General features: G+C 38.8%; 1 protein-coding gene across 6 annotated transcripts in view; it reads right to left on the bottom strand.

Moving 5' to 3' along the window:
* Positions 1–14839, bottom strand: part of RARB (retinoic acid receptor beta) — an 824831-nt gene that overhangs the window by 427727 nt on the left and 382265 nt on the right. Inside the window, exon 4 of one of the 6 annotated variants that reach the window (XM_058553907.1) lies at positions 10467–10630. The exons of the other annotated variants lie outside the window; for them this stretch is intronic. The gene's annotated coding sequence lies outside the window, so the exon portion shown is untranslated. The remainder of the gene's footprint in view (positions 1–10466; positions 10631–14839) is intronic. 6 annotated transcript variants of the gene reach the window in all.

Genomic DNA, 14839 nt, shown 5'->3' with positions numbered 1-14839 from the left:
ATGGAATATTATTCAGCCTTAAAAAAGAAGGAGATCCTGCCATTTGCAACAACATGAATGAACCTGGAGGACATCATGCCAAGTGAAATAAGACAGACACAGAAAGAAAAAAACTGCAAGATCTCACTTGTACGTGGAATCTAAAAAAGTTGAATACATAGAGGCAGAGGGTAGAATGGTGGTTACTAGGGTGGGGAGATGGGAGAAATGGAGAGCTGTTGGTCAAAGGGTACAAAGTTATAGGTATGTAGGATGAATAAGTCTAGAGATCCAATGTTCAGCATGATGATTACAGTTTATGATACTGTATTGAATACTGGAAATTTGATAAGACTAGATTTCAGGTACTTGTACCACGTACGCACACACACATACACACACACACAACTATGTGAGGAGGAGATAATGTCAATTAGCTTGACTGCAGCAATCATTTCACTAGGTATATGCATTAATCATTATGTTGTATACTTTAAACATATACAATTTTTATTTTAAATAGATGATACAGAACTTAAGAATAGCTGCTGGTAATTAACTAAAATTAAATATAGTTTTGACTTTCAAATATAATTGAAGCACTGCCTAAAATTATGCCACTAACTTTTCCTCCAAAATCTTTATAAAAATATATCTCTTAGTAAACGAAATCAAAACAGTATTAGAATTGATTACTTGTGTCTGAAAAAACAAGATGGATTTGTTATGAATTCTAGACTTCCTTGCTGCTATGGCCGTACAAGTGTTTAACTGGTATGAAAATAATCCTACCCAGCATTAGAAAGACTCAAGAGGCTGGAAAGACAGCCAAGATTTTAGAAATACCTCCCCATTCCCACTGTTCTCCTCTCAGTCAAACTCATAAAAATGTACATAATCCATATACATTTGTAAAAAGTACACTCTATTTATGTCAAAGTAAATTTAAATTTGGAGCTTTATGTGTCTTTCACATAATGCAGCTCATTGTTTCCCAGAGAAATAAGGATGAGATATTTTGATACCTGGGGCAATGCTGAGATTATTCAGTTTGAGTTGGGTAATTAAGAACAGATTCTGATTCTTACTACTAATGCCTGATCAGCTTAAACTGTTACAATACACAAAATATTCCTTCTTTCTGAGATTTTGAAATCTAATATCTTTTAAAATGAGAAAAGCCAAAAATTATTTCTCTTCCAGAATAAGACATAATTATAGCCTTCCAAGGCTGGGGATACACGACTAAACTAAGCCAATTTATTGGATTATCTTTCCCCTCTACCATGTCAAGTGGCACTTCATTCTCTTATTGGAAGAAGTCTTAATATTTAAAACAAAATGTGCTCTAAATGAAACAATTGGTACTTTTACAACATTTCCGAAAGGTAGCTTTGGTGTAGAGGACAAAGCGTTGCATGAAATGATCTGAATTTGAGTCCTTGGTTCTTCCATTTACTAACTCAGTGATTTCAAGCATCTCAGAGGTTGAGTGTCCTCATTTTAAGTTCCTCAGAGACGTGAAGCGAGGATTAAGTAAGATAACACATATGAATGCCCTTTGAAAACTATAGAATCCTATAAATATGTTAGTTTTATGTTATTTTAGGTAACAATAGCAACCGTAAACAAAACCATAAAATAAGACATGTTGACATACATTTAGCCTAGACATGGTAAAGTGTCAATTTATGAGCATAGCCATCCCCACATCCCATTTTTAGAGGTTTGCTTCTGGGACCACTCCTGGCACGAATTTCTGAATCAGTCAGGAGACAGAAATATACCAGGGTGTCTAACAGAGAGGATTTAACGTCAAGAATTGTTAACCAGATATTGGAGAACTGAAAAGGCAAAAAGGGAACATGAGTATTATAAAGTAACACTGCAGGAAGCAGCTCTCACTCAAGCTGGGGAAACAAAGGGAAGAGTTGGAATTGTCACAACTTAAGTCTCAGAGGCCTCTGAGGAGAAAACTCCACCTGGTAGGGGCTAGTGGCTCTGAAATGGATTCTGGGAGTGTTGGAAAAACTACAAACTGGAATCAACTTCAGCTATTGAAGGAGATGGTTGCTGCCGGGGGTGAAGAAGCCCGGCTAAGGTAACGCTCACAGGAAGGGAAGCAAACCTCCTTCTTCCTCCTTGTCCTACCTCTCCATCACCCTCTAGTGTCTCTATTGGAGGCAAAGAAGGATCCAGCTGGAAATGATGAGACGTGGTTGCATCATCGCAGGGTCAGCAACACAAAGCAGAGAGTAGAAGGATGCACTTGACCCTGAGAAATAATATCTTAATAACCAGCACATCCAACTTTCGAATATATTTTGTTTTTCAGAGGAATGTTTTAAAAGACATTTAATTTGAGTACTTTTGTACTGGGCATGCATTCACCAGTTAACCACAGTTCCTACCAACCTCAGGATCACATTTGAGTTTAATCCCTCCTGATCATAGTTCCAAATGTCACCGATTCTTTTGAAGATGCTGGAGACCATGCTCCAAATGTATTCTCCTCAGGAAGTAAAATGAAAAATCACAAGGACCCATCCTTTGCCAGGTGTTGCAACACGAAGAATGCAAAGGTTAAGTTGATTAACATCTTCAGTCATATCCATACTCACAGAAATGTCATCAGCATTATGATACCACTAATATACTTATATGTATTATATATATACATAATATAAATTACTATACTATTTTAATGTATTATTATTATTAGGTTACTATGCCTACCATTTGAATGCTTATCATGGCAAACATTGAGCTAGGTGACTTATACATGTTATCTTATTGTTAATTTACTATCTTTCAGAGCTATTATTATTGTCATTTTACAGGAGAAATGACAACTTCAAAAGGCTAAGCATCATAGCCAAGATTCTGCCATTGGTGTGTGGCAATGCAGGATAGAATTTGGTCTGGATGATGCTAAAGCCCAAGATCTTTGCTCTACATCTCACACTTTCCACATGAAGACTAATTTTGTATTGAGTGGCCTTCTTGGAAACTGGCAGAAAATATTTGCATAAATAAAAGCTTGCCTCACCGTGTCAGCAGTATTTTTCTAATTTTTAAGTGTTATCAATTTTAGCAAAGTAAGTTTAAAATGTAGCTTGATTGTAAAAAAAAAATTTTAAAGTTAATTCATAGATAGTTTTAATTTTAAAACCTTGTACAATTTGAAAATAGTAAAAACTGCAGAGAAGAAAAAATGGCTTCAGAATAGTCAAAATGAATGTTACAAAATCCCTATACAAAAAACTATTGTAGTTGACTGACATCCATCCATCAATCCATTCTCCTCCTCTTCCTGGGCACTGAAGTAGACTACATTACTCAGGCTCCCTTGCATTTAGGTGTGTCTACATAACTGAGTCCTAGCCCATAGGACTGCAAGTGGGGGAGATGTGTGGTACTTCCTGATCTGGTCCATAAAACCTCCCACCATCATGCCTTCATCTCTTTTCTCTCCCTCTGGGTGGATGCAAATGACATCAGGACTCTAGGAGATGGAAGAAACTCAAGTCTGAGGACACCTGGATAGGTGAATCATCTTGTGGAATATAACTTGACTCTGACACCCATCTGGGCTTTTTTGTATGTGAGAAGTAAAATTCCATTATGACTGAGCTATTTCACGTTTGAGTGTATTTGTTTCCACTGCTTAACTTACCATTAACTAATATACACATGATTTTTCAAAATTATATTAATAACCATACTAAAAACAGTAAGAGCAGCTAATATTTATTAAGCTCTTACTAAAGCGTTAGGAACTGGTCTCAGTATATTACATATATTTATTTATGAAAGAGCTTGCCAGGCCTTCACTCAGAACCTCTCTATACATTGCACATGGCATAAATGAGCCTAGCTAGATGTTCTTACACTCCAGATTACACTAGAGGAAGAAAACTAGAAAACAAAGAGAAAGATTTATCTGTAAGTAAGATCGCTGATGGAAGGAAGAACTGACAGCTGATAGTTTGATGGCAAAGGAAGAGGCAGAAGGAACACATAAACCATATAAGAAAAAAACGCAACCTGGGGCCATTGGGTGTAAGGCCATAGTCCACCAACTCATAAAGGCTTTGAGCTTTTGTAGTCTAATCACTCCTTTCAATAGTCGATGTTTATAATGATGACTAAGTTATCAAAAAGTTAAGTCATGTTCCCTCAGTTCTGTTTAGGAAAGTGTTACAATACGCCTGTGAATGTTTTCCAACTGACATGGTCAACATTTAAAAAAAAAATCCTGCTGCCTAAGGGATGTGCTTTAGTTAGCTGGAAAATTTACTTATATGGAACAGCAAATATCTAAATGGTGGTACACTACCTTGCATTTGTTTATCAGAGAAACCATCCTTTGAAATATCACAACCATAAATCCTGCAGGAAACCAGATAGGGTTTAGATTTGATAAAATGCAGAATATCAGGGACAGTCTCCATTTTTTAATGCATTCCCATTTTATGGGAAACAACCACCTCTTCTGCTGATGTGAATCACAAGAGCTCATTGTCACAGCTGTTGCCTAGGCTCACATTTCGTATTTGTTGGTTACCTTTCCACGCCTGTCATTCTGGGGCATATACTGTAAACGGTGTAACTGATCTGTGCTGCTTTCCTGCAGGGATCAGTAATAGCCACACTACCAAATATCACTCTGCAGTCGACCTGGGGGTTGCATTTAGATTACATTTGATTTCCATTCTTGGGAAATGCATGCTGTAATTTTCCTCTTATATGTTAAAATTGATAATGCACAGAAAAAAGATATCTGTTCATGATACTCACTTTATAAAGTGGGTACGATTTGCTTTACAATAGCAACGCTTGTACCACCAAATGTGCATTTATGGGTTAGACCAGCCAGCCTATGGAAAAAAGAGACTGACAAGTACAAACACTGGGAATGGGAAACAATCCCAATAGCAAGGCAGATAACAGAAGCTGCTTCCACCTACACAGTAGGGAAATTTCAAGAAAGTGCAAATTGGGTGATCATGCTCTTCCAATTCCTGCCTCCAAATGCACAGAGACCTATAAACAGGCGAATCCATTATTCACAAGATAAAGGCCAAGGAAGGAACTAAGACTATTATATCAGCAGCAGTGCAGTCTTACTTGGCAAAACATATGACTGATGCCCTTTATGGCACCACAAATCTTTTTTTTTTGTTTTTTTGCACATGTATACACTAAACAGCTGTCACTTCTTTTTATACCCGTTATGAATTTTTTAAAAGTGCTATCAAAGCACTTGTTTTACTATCTTTTTACTGTCTTTTTCTTTTTTTTTTCTTTTACAGGAGGTCTCAGAGAAGCCGGGACACACATCCCGAAGCTCATTAGGTAGGGGAGGAATAACGTCCAGCCGCGTGGAGATTCTCTGCGGGGACTTGGGATATTTGTATGTGGTGCAAACTGCAGGGAGCCAAAACAAAAATTCTCTAACACTGAAAATAATATAATTATGAAAATATTTTGCCTTTAGAGTAAAATGCTTGAATTAGAATGACTTTCTTCATCAAGAATTTTTAAAATATTTTAACTTTTTGTTAAACTATATATACTCACAGAAAAGTGAACACAGCTCAATGAATTTTCACCAAATACACGTGTGACCATCATTCAGATTAAGAAATAGAACATGGCCAACAAATAGACGTTCCCCTCGTAGTCATTACCTCTACTTTCCCAGTGAAACTACTCCCCAAGCTTCTAATCCTGGAGATTAACTTTACATCTGTGTATCTACACACTGGAATCAAGCAGCATATACTACAACATACACGAGATTCATCCATATTGTATGTAGTTGTCCTCTGTTCATTCTCATGGATGTATTATATTCCATTTTTGTGGATATACCCTAATTTATTTATCCATTCTAACATTGAGGGGCCTTTGGGTATTTTCCAGTTCTGAGCTGTTAGAAAAAGTATTAGTACGAGCTTTTTGTACATGTGTTTTGCTGAACATATGCCAGTACTTTTTATTAGGTTTATACCTAGGCATAGAATCAATGGGTCATAAGATATGTGCATGTTCAGGTTTAGTAGATACTGACAGTTTTCCAAAATGGTTGTACCAATTTATACTTGCACCAGCAACGTATGGGAATTCCGGTGGCTCCATGTCCTCACTAAAACTTGGTATTTTCTGTGTTTTGTATTTTAGCCATTCGGGTATGTGTGTGGTATAATCATGCTATGATTTTTTGTTTTTTTTTGTTTTTTTTGTTTTTTGTTTTTTTTTTTTTTTGCTGAGGAAGATTTGCCCTAAGCTAACACCTGTTGCTAATCTTCCTCTTTTTTTGCTTGAGGAAGATTAGCCCTGAGCTAACATCTGTGCCAATCTTTCTCTATTTTGCATGTGGGACGCTGCCACAGCATGGCTGGCTAGCGGTGTAGGTCAGTGCCCAGGATCCGAACCTGTGAATCCAGGCCGCAGAAGCAGAGTGGGCAGAACTTTAACCTCTTGGCCATGGGCTGGCCCCAATCACGCTATGATTTTAATTTGCATTTCCCTGCTGACCAATGATATAAACCAGAATGAGACTTTTTGATATATTTTCAAATAAATGTACATTTTACAGAATTCAGAGATAGTAAAGGATCTCAAAGATGACCCAGTCCAGGGATAGCAAAAGTATGGCACATTTGCCCCCACTAAACTCCATACCACTCCTGCCTGTCTCTTTGGAATACACTGCTAATTGGTAACTGGACCTGGCTTCAGCCTCAGAATCCTTCCCAATACGATTCATTACACAGTCATTTCTAAGCAAACAGAATAAATTCACAATAGGAATCTTATTGAATTGATGAAATTTATCAAAAGAAAAAAGGTAGGAATAGTGGAAGGCTAAGGTAGACTGCCCTGGGTTTAAATTTCAGATCTGCCATTCACCATGGCAGAACAGATCTCTGTTTATGACACTGACTTTATCAAGTGGGTATGCCTTCCTTTATAGTAGCAATGCTCAATTCATTGAATTGAGTGACACTGATAAGTTACTTATCTCCAGAAACTGTTATTATGAGGATTAACTAAAAAAAGATTTGTATTGTTTTCAGTTCTATTCTCCTTCCCCTTGCTCAAGGACAGCTTTCTCTCTCCTGGGGACAAATCTTCCATGATTTCTGCAAATCTATCTGTTCTTAAATTAGTATGCTTCTTAAAAGCCTGCTGAAGACTGCAGGAATTTTGGCAATGACTATGAGTCATCAAGAGATTAAGGTCTTTCCCGTTTTCTGTCTCAAGCAAGACACTTAAATTTGAGTTATTTATGTCATCATCTATAACCATGAAAAAGGAGGCAGGGAGATTCAATGATGGAATTACGAGAATGAGGAGATCATTTCCCCTGACACTCACAATGGTGCACATCACCTCTGATGTCTTGTGAAGTACTCATTCACTCACTGCGTCCTTAGCACATCTCTTCAAACTGTTTCATGACCAATAATGGGGTCAACCATTGGCCAATGGTGCAAAGGTGCTCCTGCCCAAAGAAAACTAAAGAAACAAGGGAAACAATCAGACTGTGTGGGCAGCTCCTTTTAGCTACCTTTGCATGGTGCCAGTATCCTCAGCCTGCCCTCACAGTCAAGTAGAAGATTCTACCTCTGTGCCATCTTTTCACCCTAGATGAGCCTCCTTCCTTCTCTATTCATGAAGCAGTTCTTTACATAAGCTCACAATACCTTTTTTTTTTTTTTTTGGTGAGGAAGATTGGCCTTGAGCTAACATCTGTTGCCAATCTCCCTCTTTTTGCTTGAGGAAGATTGTCCCTGAGCTAACATCTGTGCCAATCTTCCTCTATTTTGTATGTGGGACACCGCCACAGCATGGCTTGATGAGCAGTGTGTAGGTCCATGCCTGGGATCTGAACCTGTGAACCTGGGCCACTGAAGCAGAGTGCATGAACTTAACCACTACACCACTGGGCCATCCCTGTAAGCCCACAATATCTTAATTGAAATTCTGAAATCCAAATAGCTCTGAATTCCAAAATTTTTTCATAACTCATTTGGAGGCAAAATCTTATCCAATCCAAACTTACTTCATGGCAAAAACCTTTCCTGAACTGATGTGAAGTTATTTATCATCTTTACTTAGCCCACTGTGTGGAGACGTTTATACACTTTGCTGCAGAAGTATCGGCATGCTTGCTTAGAGAGTGCTAGCCCAGACTGGGTTGGGAGTGGTACCTATACATGTAAGTGTTTAAAATTTGAAAATTTTTGAATTTTGAAGTAACTCTGGTCCCAAGAGTGTTGGATAAAGGACCATAAACCTGTACCAGGCTTACAACAGACCTCACTCTCAAACTCCATATCCTTTGAGGGTTTACATTTTCATCAGAATTATTTTGAAGAGATGCAAATCAAAACAAAGAGACATAGGGTTTCACATAATAGAATAGCCAAAATATAAAAGTTGGAAAGTACCCAGGATGGAAGAGGATTTGGGGAGGGAGAGACCCTCATACACTATTGGTGGAAACGTATATTGGTACCAGCCTTTTGAGAGGCTATTTGCAAATTTCTTTGAGAATTTGAAATGCGTATGCACTTTGATTCAGCAATCCCACTGCAAAGTATTCTTTGGAAAAAGTCAAAAGAGTATGCCAAGGATATGCCATATTGAATACAATAGAAAAATAAAAAATAAAAATAAAGGTCTATCAATTAAAGACTGGTTAAAAAATTTTTGGTATAACTACACAAAATAATACAATGCAGCCTTTAAAAAAATGGAAATGAGGTAGACCTATAGGTAATGATATGGAAAGGTCTCCGAGATAAATCTTTAAGTGAAAAAGCAATTTTCAGAACAGTATATATAATATATAGAAGATATGTATATATTAATATTATATATGATTTTTACAATTTCCAAGAATATACGTATATTCTAGATAAGACAATTTTTCTCTTACATATATTTTTTGGAAAATAACAGGTGGTGATGGTTGGGATGGAAACAAGGGAAGGAAGGTTTTACCTTTCATTGTATATGTTTATTACTTTTTTCCTTCTCATTTGCACATTCTGCTCCTATTATTGGTTCCCAGGAAGCTTGTGGAATTCTCACAGGCTAAGATATGGTAAAGGTCATCCAGCATCTTTCCTGAAACTAGAAGTGCCATGAAGGGAACCCTCTAGCCACCAAAGACCCTTGTCACCTTCTAGTTAAGCTTAATCTCCATTGACCCTTAATATAGATCCAAGACCTGCCAGTACCAAGAAACTCCCTAGATGATGTCAAGAAATTCCAGAGATGACCGTCTGCCAAATAAACCCAATAATCACCTCCAACTACCTGTTAAATTTGTTCTATATGAGGCACATTAACTCTATTTTTGCCTTTCTAATCCAATTGCATGATCTGTGTTCCAGCTCTGGGGTGGTAACTAAGAGCTAACTGGAGACTGTGACTGATGAGTGGAACCGAATCTCAACCTGAGTGTAATTATCTGAGTTCTTCCGCTTGCCATTTCCCAGCCTCACCCAGCATATGGGAGACGGCTTACCTCTTGGTATATAATAACCCATGTGTTGGTCTCTCCAACACCTCCCGTGTGGTGACCAGAATCTCCTAGTTTATTTGGGACAATAATCACAGGATGAAAATGTCTATGGATCCCTTCAAATTCATTCTAAAAATTTGACTCTGCTCTAAACTTAGCTGGTATTGCCAGTTGAATTAGAAAGATGATAATAAATAGCAGAGTCACCTTCCCTTGCCAGACCATACGTACTATGTTTAATACCACTCCTTCTGTCCAGTAGAAACATATAAAGGAAAATAAAACAACACGGTTGGTCATGCTACTGGAAGATCCATGTATTCTTAAGAATCAGATGCCTGATTATGCTTCAGGCTTTATTATTCTGAGTTTAGAGTCTTCTCTGCTTTTCCTAAACCATTCATTTTCAAACAGTTTTCTAAAAAATCTAAGTATACCCTAGACTTCAGCTAAATCTTGTATGTAGAACATATTTCTTCCTGATCTTTGCATGGCTGACCCCCTCTTGTTGTCTAGATCACAGCTTAAATGGCACCTAAATTTGTTCCTCTAATCAAGCACTGCCATGTTAAATTCTCTGTATATTACTTATCACTTATTTCCTTTACTTGCTATTTATTCAGTTATTGTTGGTTTATTCCCCACCCCCAAGAATGTAAATGTAAAAACAGAAATTTTGTCTGTTTTGATTGTCAGTATGTTCTCTGGCATATGGAAAGTATTCAGTAATCATTTGATGGAGGAATGAGTGAATGAATGAATACTGTCATCATCTCTTACTTCCTAGAAGGTTAGCTGGATGTTTTGGTGGTGAAAAAAGCAAAGAAGGTACTGCTTTTGTTTAGTAGGAACAAGTCCAGGTGAAACTAGCAAATGATATTTTAAATTGAGTAAGGACCAAAAAGCCCAGGAGCCAAGGTGGTCCATAAGGAAAAGTATTTACTATCAGCCTCTAATATCTTCTCACAGCTTTCCTGCATATCTGAATCGAGACTATATTCAGAAACGGAGGAAAGTCAATGCAGGCAGAGGTACACCAATCTCTCTAGAAGCACTTCTGAGATGCACCATGTTCAGATCTGTCCACGATTACTGAGAACTGGAGAACTGAAACAAAGACAGGAAAGGCCAAAATGAAGGACTCCAATGGCCTTCCATGGACAGACACATCGATAAAACCTTTACACAAATGTTTAGGCATCATCTACTGCATAATGAAAGCCTTCCTTTTTTTTTTTAATTCTGAAAACACTCATGAGAAAGTTAGAGGAAAATTGACAGTAATGGAAAAATGTTAATAGTATAATAATCTCTAAGAAGATATAATTTGATTCAATGATACATATGCATCTTAATCTTGGTATTTTTCAGATGAACTTTTTCCCCGGGTAAGTTTTTCTTTTCTAAGACATTATAAATGAAATGTTTCACTCAGCATGTTCATATTCTTTTTTTTTTTTTTTTTTTTTTTTGTGAGAGAGATCAGCCCTGAGCTAACATCCATGCTAATCCTCCTCTTTTTTTGCTGAGGAAGACCGGCTCTGAGCTAACATCTATTGCCAATCCTCCTCTTTTTTTTTTTTCCCCCAAAGCCCCAGTAGATAGTTGTCTGTCATAGTTGCACATCCTTCTAGTTGCTGTATGTGGGACTGGCCTCAGCATGGCCAGAGAAGCGGTGTGCCGGTGCGCGCCCTGGATCCCAACCCGGCCGCCAGTATCGGAGCGCACGCACTTAACCGCTAAGCCACGGGGCCTGCCCCCATATTCTGTTACATTAATATTTTTCCTTTGAAAGCTTGTCCTGGCAACCTAGCCATCCTCTTTACCCAACACTACATAAGAAAATCTACCATCTGCAGTAGGTCATGTCTCCCCTGAAGCAAGGATGGACAGGCAACATCGGACTTTGGTCAAGGAGGCAGAAAAGGTGAGAAGGATAGGGACTATTTTCCTTGGGGTGCTGGACAATTGAACTGCTTGCTTTAAAGGGGTTTGAGGCGTGCCTACCTGTTCTGCTTTCCTTGTATGCTCACCAGCTCCAGCCATGACTACTTAATCACTGCACTCCCCAGAGTCACTCTTGGATACCTCCTCTGTGCTGGACAGAGAGCCAAGTGCTGAGGTTGCAGCAGTAAGTGGAACCAAATCCCTGCTTTCATGGGGCCGACATTCCACCACTCAAAGCAGGGATGCTATAGGGTTGTAGCATCTTCAGTATCTTAGAGGAAAACATTTTTAAGAATTTCTTTAACAACAAGCTTAATAAAATTAAGAGCATTTATAATTTAAGTTGGATGCAGGGGGTAGTGCATTGGTGTTGAGGAGGAGGATCATATATGAGGCATTAAAAAATAGTTTCAGGGGCCGGCCCAGTGGCGCAAGCGGTTAGGTGCATGCACTCCGCTGCGGCGGCCCAGGGTTCCCTGGTTTGGATCCCAGGCGTGCACCAACGCACCTCTTGGCAAGCCATGCTGTGACAGTGTCCCATATAAAGTGGAGGAATATGGGCACGGATGTTAGCCCAGGGCCAGTTTTCCTCAGAAAAAAAAAAAGAGGAGGATTAGCAGATGTTAGCACAGGGCTGATCTTCCCCACAAAAAAAATAAAATAGATTTAGCCAGGACTAACAACAACAAAAATAATAAACTCATGCTAAATGTACAGAACAGACATCAGCAAACTTTTTCTGTAAAGGACAAGATTGTAAATATTTTAGGCTTTGTGGGCAGACAGTCTCTGCTGCCACCACTCAACTTTTCTGTCGTGGCACAAAATCAGCCATCACCAATGTGTAAATACATGACTATGGCTGTCTTCCAATAAAACTTTATTCATAAAAACAGGTGGCAGCTGGATTTGGCCCACAGGCCACAGTTTGCCAATCCTGATCTAGGCTCATCTTTTCCCAGCAATCCTTTATGATAAGGAAACTGAATCTTGCGTGGCTAGAATCCTTCACCCAAGGTTACACAGGCAGGAAGTACGCTAACTCATCCTGCTCCCTGACCTCACTTAGTTGGTGAATAAAGACAAACACGGAAAAAAACAAGCTTGGGAGACACTACATGTTAGAGGTCTCTGATTGCTAAGTTATATGCTATAATTTGGGTAACTAGCTATGATGAAGAGAAGTTGATCAGTGAGAGCTGGAGCAGTGATAGAAATCCTGGGCTAGAAGAATTATTGACCTGGCACATCCACCCTTTCTTCCCCTACCTACCTCTACCTGCCTATAAATAACTACTCGATCCTCAGGTCTCACCTCCAGCTTCACCTCCCGTGGGAAGCCTCCCCAGAGTCCTCAGGCACACACGGATGTTCCCTCTACAGTGCCCCAATGCACTTGGTGAAAGCCACAGCACTACATGTGCGCTTTTCTGCATGTATATTACAGTCCATCAAAAGTAAAACAAACAAAAATTGACAGTACTTATCACATGGTACTGTGGACCAGTTATTTCCATGTCTGAATCTCCAAAGGATTGCAAGCAACTCAAGTGCAGGCATTGCTGTTCTACCTCTTAGTCTTGAGTCTAGCCTAACATCGGTAGGCAGTCCATGCTTAGAATTCATGAGTTGAATTCACGAATAGGGGTAAGATTTGGATGAGCACAAAGGGAGGTGAAAAATACATTCCCTAGAAGGAGAATCACTCATGCCCTGAGACGTGGATGTGAAACTGAGCCTAAAGAGGTCAGAGCAGTGAGTTGGTGACTCAACCAGAGTTGGGACTTGGTTGGGGGAATGCCCAGGAGTCTACTGTCACTTTACAGGTGGCATTGTCCCTGTGAGGTCACTTGTTTTTCATCACAAAGTGGAAAGTATTTTTGATTGCAGATATTTTCATATGCAGTGTTAGTGAAATCAGTTTCCCTCCTCTCTCCTGACTAAACCATATCTTATAAAAACATTCAAGTAATACACTAAATGTTTCCAGGTTATCCAAAGCATACCCTGGGGATATGCGTTGGCTAGATTTCTATTTTAACCTATGCTGCTTCTTGTTCTTTCGTTTTTAGCTTCTCTTTCAGTTTCTCTGCTTTAAATTGCTGGGTGCAGTCACCAAATGGTCTTTGGTTTCTCTCTACGAAGAGTCTCAGTGCACTGTCTAGCAAGCCACGTATTGTCTTGTTCCAATGGGTGTGTTACAGTACAAAAATGGAAACATCATGGGCAGAATCTTTACTGCATTGTCACTAACTGTTTATTCTTCTTCTACCTTTCAAATCACTTGTACCCTTTTAGCTAAATCACTACAAAGAACTAGAAGAAACAACTATAAAGCAGGGTTAAAAGATGTGCTGAGATAACCTTTTATTCTCAGCTGCTGGTAATAAAGATTTGTCTGTCCCTCCTTATTCAGTCCCACAGGTTAGGGAAGCCTTTATCTGAGAGGTTTCAGGTAACTTGACAAGAAACATCATTTTATATCCCATATTGCCTCTTAGCTGATGAAGTAGTTACCAAGCCATTTTCCTACGGAGAGGCCTATTCTTTTCTGACACTATTTCATCTATAAATAGATTAGTCTTCCCAGGAGCCTCAGCTGACAGATGATTAATATGCAGGGTCCACCCCCTGATTAATCATCTTGAGATACTAGGAGGTGAAACACCCACCCAGCCCGGGTAAAGGTGGCTAAACTGCCCTCTTCCCATCCTTCCTTGCCTCCTTTCCTCAGCGTTTTCACCACATTTTCAAATATAGGTTCCTCACTACACGACGGAAACAGAAAAAGTCAAATGGCATCAAAGTCAAAACTCAGTCATTTATTGGTTGAAAAATGGTACAACTAAAAACAATAAATTATTTACTAAATTACAGGAGAATATTTTTCATGTATTATAAAGCATCTTAGAATTGGTGACTAATGACTAATGTCAAACAGCTGGATTTTTTGAATCTGTACAATAAATTTAGATAAGATTTCCCCCAACTCTCCCACAATGTCTCCAATGGTATCCAGCCTTGCATAAATATTTCCCTTCCCTCTCCCCACTCCTGGGGCTTCATACAAGTTCTCAGTTTAAACAATCATATCCCATTAACACTTCCCCCACACCAATGTGCCTGACTGTTAATTGTTTCACAAACCATTGTTATAAGAACCAATAAAACCTAACCCAAGCAGCTACTGAGTGAAGTCCAGTAGGGAATACTTGAAAAATATGACAAAAACCAGCCACACTGAATGAACACGCAACAAAGGGCATTAGGGAAATTGGCTAATATACTGAGTTACTTAAAATTATAATGTTGAAAAAAAATAATTGCGGTATCAGGGAAATGATGCCAATTAAGTAGCCGACTAATGGG

This window comes from Diceros bicornis, chromosome 2 (assembly GCF_020826845.1).
Source record: "Diceros bicornis minor isolate mBicDic1 chromosome 2, mDicBic1.mat.cur, whole genome shotgun sequence".
Classification (NCBI taxonomy): domain Eukaryota; kingdom Metazoa; phylum Chordata; class Mammalia; order Perissodactyla; family Rhinocerotidae; genus Diceros; species Diceros bicornis.
The sequence above is the reverse complement of the archived record's forward strand: the minus strand, read 5'-3'. Positions and strand labels throughout refer to the sequence as shown.